The sequence below is a fragment of the Scardinius erythrophthalmus genome (genome assembly GCF_964197995.2).
Source record: "Scardinius erythrophthalmus genome assembly, chromosome: 19".
Lineage (NCBI taxonomy): Eukaryota > Metazoa > Chordata > Actinopteri > Cypriniformes > Leuciscidae > Scardinius > Scardinius erythrophthalmus.
The window spans coordinates 10311678-10321028 of NC_138239.1; positions in this window are offsets into that span (position 1 = coordinate 10311678).

Consider the following 9351-nt stretch of genomic DNA (forward strand, 5'->3'; position numbering starts at 1 on the left):
CTCTTCTTCTAGAAAGCATTTGATTGGACACAATTTCTCCAGTGTGTTGTGAGTCATCAGTTTGTCTTTAAATGATTTCAGAGTAGAAGATAATTCTTAACATATAAGGTTTTACTTTCTCTATGTTATGGGATACTCTGAAAGGAACTTTCAGTGTTAATTCTTTCAGTGTTTCTCATGTCTCCTTCTGTTTTATGGATGCGGTAGATGAGCCAGTGTAAGCACTTTCCATTACTATCTGCAAGAGAAGATATCCCCAGTATGTTTTTCTCTTCTTAGGATGTGTCTGATCTTGGCAGTTGTCCAGTCAAGCTGTCATTTCAAGGCCTGCACCCTAAGACCGCACTGATGTGGGGCGCACACTGGGGCATTCGTGCCTGGCATCTGCCAAACACGCTGAAAACTGTCAGCCGCTCGCTCTGTTTGTCAGTGAGTAATTGGCACACAGCGAAGCAGACACATGCAGGTGGCTGTCTGCGCTCGAAGGTACCTTCACTTCCCTCACTAGAGGCCCCCTGGGATGAGTTTGAGCCGGAGCCCCCGCTGCTTCAGGCTGTATTGTGTATACATTACAGCCAATATCCTGCTCTCCTCCACAAAGTTTAAGTGCCCGAATAAAAAATAATTGGCCGTCTGGAGTCGCACGTTATGACATATGTTTATTTCTTAGGTCTCGAACTTCATTTCTTAAAGAAGGACCGTTTCTTTTTGTTGTTTGTTTGTAACAGATGGCATTTGTTCAGAGGTCCTGCGAAAGCGGTGCCTCCCGCGGAACGGCGGAGTTAAAATTCAGCAGCATATGCGATTCAGCAGGGGTGTTAGTCACGCTATACTAGCCAAATCCCAAACAGGTTGTAAAATCAGGTCTGTCTCAAGTTCTTCTGTCTAGATCTCTGGAGTCATGCAAAAAACAAAACAAAAAATATTTCTTGTGGTGTGCTAAGATTTGCAGAAGCTGGACAACTACTGGTTAGCTGTCAAAAAGGCATGGAAAGTTAGTGAGCAGAACACAGATTCTAGCGTGACGTGTCGTGTGGACTGTTGACAGGCCGCACGGACACATGGACTCTTGTTTTGTATGTTTTCTACCTATTGGATAATGGAAAACCCAATGGATGATGTGACGATCCCTTAGGCCATGTTTACACCTGGTATTAAGATGCTCGAGATGGTCGATTGGAGCACAGGTAGATGAGGGAGACACATTCCTGTTTACATCTGGGGGGTTTTCCCCACTTTCGACCACTTCTGACCTGATTTCTTCAAGGAGAGGGTCTATTTACATGTGAACGCAACTGAAGATAACAGAAAAACATACGGAGAGCAGCAGCTTTCGTTTCTGCTCTGATTGCTGCAAGACCACGGCAAACAAACTGAGTGTGTGATAGAAATAAGGAATGGTGAGAGAATGTTGTGCCTGGTACGTTTTTCATCTTCAAACCAAACTTGGGTCTTCAGCAGACAAAGTTGAAATCCAGTCTGGATAGCGTTCCATAATGTTTACACTTTAAGTCAGTAGGCGGAGAGTAGGTGGTATTTTGTGGCTGTTCAAATGCATTCGACCACATGAGCGTCTACACTACGAAATCAATCCGGTCGAATGCGTCTATCAAAGTAGACCAACTCAAAACGTTTTAAATCCTGTTTACACCTGTATTTAGCTTTGTCCTCTTATAATCCAATCGACCAAAATGCATCTTAATACCAGGTGTAAACAGGGCCATAACAGTAATTATTTCCTCTGCTTGGTTAGTTTTATGTTTTAGTGTTCCTCAGACAACCAAAGGAATAAACAAAGATGTCCTGCAGACTTTAGTTTTTTTATGTATTATTATGAACGTGTACACAAAATTATGTCCATGATCAAAGGGCAAAATCTTAAAAATCTAGATTTAAAGTCTTTTAAATATATTTTGCTTATGGTAAAAAAAAAATAATAATAATAATTTTGAATGAATAAATATCATCAAGTTTTCACCACATGACATTTTACAACCTGAATTAAACTTGCCTTGACATAAAAAGTTCAAATACAGTCATGAGTTTTTTTTTTTTTTGCATGTTTCTCCATGTTCGTTGCACCACATGACTTGATTTGACTGACCAAAGTTTATATATATATATATATATATATATATATATATATATATATATATATATATATATATATATATATATATATATATATATATATATATATATATATATATATATTAATGAGGAAAGATAATCGATTATGCCGAACTACTTAAGCTTTTCTTTTTAAGAATTTCATCCGTTTAATGAGTTTTTTCCTCATTATGATATTATAACAGTTTTATCACCCTGACATTTTTTACTTCTTGCCCCTCAAAAATGAATTTTAATGCTAAAATTAAAAACATGCTCATGTATTCAAGTCATTGTATTTATGAATGCCATTTTTAATGTATTTTTAATTTATAAAAAAAATTATAGATAGCGGGAAAATGAGCCCACCAACCCTATAGAGCTACTGGTTGTGGGCAGCACAATGTCACATACGCAGAATTGCAAAGGATTTATATGAGCCTCTTAAAAAGCCTGAAATTCCTGGTTGCTCTCTAAAGTTTAAATTGATTTTCTTAGAGAACCAATGAATCATTATGAAATACATTTAATAGATATAAACTAGTTTAATATACCCAAGATAATAGGAGACCCTGAAAAATTATTCCATAGCAGAGGGCTGTCTTGCACCATTAAAAATGTGCTGTTATGTAAATCAGTCATTGCCAGCGTCTCTGCTGAAGCTGAAGATCATAGAAAACGACGTTAGGATCTGCAACTATATTTCTAGGGAATTTGCATTTCACATGTATTAGTACTGTTCATATTGTTTCCTTTAGTGCTCATGTCATTGAATCTGACCTACTTAAGTAATTGTCACAAACACAATATGCACTTTTCCCTCGGTTGCTTTGATGAAAACATCATCTGCTTCAAAAGTAAATGTAAATTTGTACTCATGTACGCTGAATCTGTTTGGAAAAATGAAACAGAAATAGTTCATTCCATAAGTATGAGTTGTTTTCTATCAGCGTTGCTGCGGATTAAAACTTTTATGCATGAAAATATACTGTATCATTATTATTAATGCTTGAATGATAAAAAGGACTAACCTGCTATATCCCAGCTATGAAATAAAGGCATATTTAATTCTGGGAACAAAGTCACACGTTCACTTTGTACACGTTTTGATGGTTTCCTACAAGCTGAGTGGGGATTTCAGAGAAGCTGCTTGATTGCTCCAATCGCAGTAGTGTAGACTAAATTATAAAAAGCAGTAGGGTTTTGCAAATCATTAAAAAGTCTCTTAATACTCTAATATGATTAATCCGAAGCACCTTTTACACATTTCAACCAATTTGTATGTAAAGCGCATCTCTGCAAGAGGAGACAATGAGACCCATAGGAAACAGTGCTCTGTGTAATAGGACAGCACTGCTCTCCCGTTGACACTCAGTCAAATCAGGTCATTGGAAAGCCAGAGCGGTGGGTTTCCCTGGTGAGTCCTGTGAGCCAATCAACTCGAACCTCTCAGAGGCATAAATGTGATCCGTAGCTTAATAAACATCCCTCCACAGCTGCTTGACGGTTAAGTTGTACTTAAGAAAATTGTGTTGAGGGGTCGCGAGGCTCTCGTACCATCTAGTGTCCAATGAAAAAGAAAAACAGCAATGATTTCTAACAATGGCCTGTCTTTTTACTTGCTATTTACCTTATACCAGATTGGACTTGGGTCTGTGTTGTACACAAGGGAAAATACCCATGCTAAAATGTCTCTTCTCATGAATGGGGTCGACGCTAAACAGTGTTTTTATGTGACGGCCCTTATAAAGGTTTCCTTTCCACTAGAGAATTTCGGTCTGGTGCATAACCTTGCAGTTAAAAGAGAACTCACAGAGTGAGCTGATGTGAGATCGAGGGGAGTATCTGAAATCTCATTAATCTTGTTATTTTTTTACATAACATTGTAAATGTGTTCCAAGGGCAGGAAAATGTGAACGCTTCCTGATGTGGAGAGCGTTTGTGGACATGCAATTGCTTTCCCAACTGCTATTTGTAATGTAGACGCCCATTCGCCTGGCCCTCGGGACTGCCACATGTGGAATGGCACTCTGGGGCACCAGAAAGAGACTCGTAGCTGCTTTATACAACAGTCCCAGGCGGGAAATCAGAGCTCAGACTATGAATTAGGGTCTCACTAAAAACGTGATCTTTGGTACGGTGTCTGTAGGAGCTTTTTCACACTGTTAAAATTCAATAAAAGTCATTGCAGCAGGTGATGTGTAAGTCTGGGAATAAGGAATAGAGAAGGTTGTGTTCCCTTTGGTGGATACAGACTAGACTTGATATAATAATTTAGGTTTCCTGAAGTCCAGCTGAACCCTGTTATAAAGTTCAGGGAATATATCCCAAATGATCAACTGAACTATAAGGTCTGAACAGTACTAGGTTAAGTGCAGTGCTACCATACAGAAAAATACACTCTCACTGGCATCAGGTGCAAGGCACTAACAATTAGATACAAAAGAATCATTTGATCTGCAAGCTCCAATCTACGCTCACTTTTGCACGTTTTAGTCTGTGATCAGTGACTGAGCGGAGCCTTGGGATCCCAAGGACAAATGTATTTATTTTGTTGAACACAAAAGGAGTTGTTTGTAGAAGGAATTCTACTCTCCCACATGCTTTACAAAAATTAAGGGTGTGTTCGCACTTGTACTTCGGTTTGCTTGGTTCATTTGGTCCAGACCAAAAATAAATGTTAGTCCTGGTCCGTTTAGCGTTTACAGTGGCATTTTAACACTCAATCTAAAAATACCAAAACTAAAGGCACAGGAATGCGTTCACAACCTGATTGGTCGGCTTTTATTACGTATATTTTGTGACGGAAAACAATGCTGTGTGCACTCGTTGTATCTGCATAGCTAACATGGTACAGTATCTTGACCAGCGGACCGGCAGGAATCCCTCCGGCACAAAAAAACAAGGATCTGCTGCGAGGAGACAATGTTGTTCTGATGCCTGTACTGAACCATGATAGGCAAACTCGCGACTATGGCGACGTATGCTTGTGCATTTTGTCCTTTTTAGGGTCGCATCTTGTGACATCATGTCCCGTTTTTGGTTCGTTTACATGTCTTTGGTCCGTGTTGTGTTTATATTTCATTCAAACTGCAACAGAGTTCGTTTAGAAGTGGTCACGGTCCGCTTGTTTGGTGCTCACCTGGGTTCGGATGGCAGTGTTTACACTTATTCAAATGAACCGCACTAACAGAGCAGTCGCACCAGGGTTCGTTTTAATCGAACCAAACATGTCAAGTGTGAACTGTGTGAATTGTGACCATTAAAGTAAAACTTTCAGTGTGTAACAACTAAATTTCAGCCTGTTCTTAGGCCCCGTCCACACTACTGCGTTTTCGTTTAAAAACGGAGACCTTTTGCTACGTTTGCACCTCCCGTCCACACTAAAACGGCAAAAACGGAGACTCAAAACGGAGAAGTTTAGAAACGCTGCCGACCCGTTTTTCGTTTTGAATCTCCGAAGGGCGTTTTAGTGTGGACGGGTCAAAACGGAGGACTTTAGAAACGATGACGCAGAGGCTCCCACTCGGCTCTATGATTGGGTGTCATCAGTGATGGAGTATACACAGGTAATATTCAGTACCAGTAAACTTCACCTGCTGGAACAGTTTCTTACAGTAAGAAACTGCCGCGTCTCAGGCGCGGCTCGCGCGGTAAACGCGTTCATGCTAAAAATAGAACCGATGCCTATTTTTCATGCGACATGTGTTGGAGGCGTTTCCAGGCAAAATAGAATAGGAAAAGATGTTTATATGTCATTTTGACACAAATACATATTAATAAATGACATTTTGATGTTTGAAAGCATTTTTTTACAGTCTATGTTTGAAAGTCTCTAGGTTTACACCGGCAAGCGCATGCCCAGTGTTGGTGAATGGTCACGTGATCCGCGTTTTCAGTCGTTTTAATGTGGACGGAGATCAATTCTAATACGCAGCTAAAACGCTGGTGTGGACGGAGATCGTATTCGTTTTAATTCTCCGTTTTTAAGCAAAAACGCAGTAGTGTGGACGGGGCCTTAGAGTCTTATCTCATTGTTATTCTTAGGTATTTGTATGCAACATTTAAACTTTTTTTTTTTTTTTTACAAACACTGTGATTATAAAAAAATTAAGATTTTTTACATTTCTAAAACGGTGCAAACATAAATACTGTCAATTTTAAGGATCCTTTATATCAATATTATAATTATATTTATAGATACATTTTACTGTTGTTTAGATTAACCAACCCAACTCTTCTCAAAAACATAACAATAAGCAGATACACTTGCAGTGATCATTTTAGTTATAATATACTATAATATAAAAATTGGTAATCATTTTAATCATAGTAAAGCAATGGAATCTTTTGCAATGAGTTGAATGCAGCAAATGTCAAATTAGTGTTAAATAAACATGAACATTTAATTCATCTCAATAATTTAAATACAATAAAAACAGCCTTTTAATTGAATTAATTCAGTGTGATTTATGATGAACTTTATTTTGTCATTTTGAAGCTTGACAGCCACTGGTCCCCATCCACTTTCATGTGAAGAGAAGCTCGGACATGCTGCTAAATTTCTTCTTTTGTATTCCACAGGAGAAATAAGTCACAACAACATGGCGGTGAGGAAATCATGACAGAATTAAGTTTTTAGGTGAAATATCCCTTTAAAACATTCTCTGTACTATTGTAGCTTGCACTTCTCTGAGCAATTCTGGAACTTAATATAGCCTTGCGCCACTTCTCATGCTACTCTCTAATGTCATGTTTTGATGTAATATTCCTCTATTTTTAATGTAAATATGTTATAGCTTATAGCTTATTCAGTGATCCAACTCTTTAGTTATAGTACCAGTCAAAAAAAAAAAAAAAATTTAATGGCGGCTTTGCCTGCCAACCACCGACCACAGCTATTCTGCTTGCTAGATTGATCAATAAACGATAGGCAGTCTTACCCAATTAGTTTTGACACACAGGGAGAAGGGAACAAGAAGTAAAACATACTCTGTTTAGTTGATGCACATCTTAAGGTCGTCGGACACCTCATCGGGTGGTATTGATTTAGCCAAGCCGCACTGACTTAACACCAGTCTTATGGCACGCAGCCCCTCATCATTAAGCTCGTCTCCCGAATTGTGTGGCCCTCTTGAGGAAGCCGCCAGTTCTGCCCCATCCGTGCTCATTCTGTCCCCCGTAATGTCACGGCGACGACCCCCTGCTGGTGATAATAGGGGTGAAAATCAGGTCTGGGCATCAACATACATCTCATCCCTCAGGTGTTAGCCTGCTGGTAATGAGGACAGCCGCTGTTTCCAACCCCACTTCCTATCCCAACCCATCCCATCACACACACGCATGCACACAGCCAAATGAGAAGAGGAAGGAGCTGTGCTGTTCTCTGCACCTGTTTTGAGCTTGATTGGAGGATAGTCTGCTGAGATGAGCTCCACATGGCACCCAATTACGTTCCTGGTGCATTTTTCATGGTAGCAGTTTTGTTTGTATTCATGTCAGAGTTCAGTTGTACTGGTCTGATAAATGCCGCTCTGGCTGGTCGTTACCATATATTTATTCAGGTTCAATAGAAAGGTGCATGTTCAACATCCGTGCGGAACAACACCCCTGGAAGCAGACGGATCAATATTTGAATTGCTAAACAAATGGACATTTTCACAGCAGCAGTTCAGGACGAAAATTATTCGCAGGGTGCAAATTGCTTCTGCACTGACCATCTGACCTTTGACCTTGCTCATTTAGAGCACCTGTGTGATCTGAATGCCGCTTCAGCTCTTATTAATCAAAATGGTCCCAGAGCAATTTGATAAGAAATTGTGCTATGTTTGAATTAGTCTTTAATTTGCGCTTAAGAAAAAAGAATGGATGGTGGATGGAACAAAAATTTCACTAAAACTTCCCCTCAAAGGAAGTCAAAACAAAATGTTGAGTGTGACCTTTCAACTTGCGCTGAACAGATGCTTGCGAACAGAAGTTGTTTGCCTAAGGAGGTAACCATAGCAACAGAAGTATGTTTTCCATTGCCGTTATCTAGCATTTTATTATAGATTTGCATTTTTGTAAAAAAAGTATGTTAAAAAAACCTTTCAAATAGTGTTACTTGTGGCAGCTAATGTCACTTCAGGAAATAATTCGGGAAAGTAATTTCCAAATGTATGGAAGCCTACTAAGGTGAGAAAGGAAGAAAAAATGTAAAAAACAATAATGCAGGACCTTATGTTTGAAAACGATTATTATTGAATTTCCCCCTCCCAATTTCTAAAATAGAAAACTAGGCTATATCACTCGTTCCCATTCAGAGTAAACCACCTTTTCTATAGTTTTATATATTTTATGGCATAATGCATGTGTTATAATCCAAAATATTGGCTAGTGTTAAACAGTAAAAAGTAAGCACTTCATGCAGTGTCGTCACTGTAATATTTCACTGTAACAAAAGTCAAATAGCTGCAACATTATGCATTTACAGTATATGATAAAGTAGCCAAGATTCCATTTTTAATGCTATTTTATTATTGGTATTATATTTAATTTATTTCATTATTAATCTTGATTTACAAGTGAAAATGTAAAAATTCCAGCCTTACAGAGCAATGGTGCCAACTGTCCCTTTGCGCCACTTGATGGTGATTTCACGAACGAGTGTCACATGTGACTGGGTTGTATGTAACGGCACAGTCTCTTGGCAGCAGTAAACGCAGTGGTAATAGGTATTTTGGTTGACAACCTACTCTATTTCATCTCAAGCTCTTTATTGACACTGTTGTCTCCTTAGTGAACGATCAATCTAATTTTAGAAACAAATTTTTTTGGTATAGTGTTAATGACACTTAAATGATGAAGGCATGGGAAAAAAATAATAAATAATAAATAATAATAATTCAGTTTTATTGTTACTATAATATAACAACAATTTTAAATCTGTTTTAATAAAAATCAACCCCTGAGACAGTCCTTGAAGTTTAAGAAAAAGTAAGTTTTGTGTCTCTAATGGCACAAAAATGACATACTTCACCATCAAAAAAATTTGAAAGTAGATAAGATATGATAACTTTTAGTCTTTGTATAATTTGCACACTAAATCCCCTGCATAAACCTGTGGTAGTGCTTTAGCAAAAGTTTGACTAAACCAACAGATCGACCTCACTATTTCTAATGTATCTACCTTTCTGATGGAAACAAATGCATTATGCATGCTCTGTGTCTGAGGGACTGCATTTAAAAGCCCAATGTTGTACA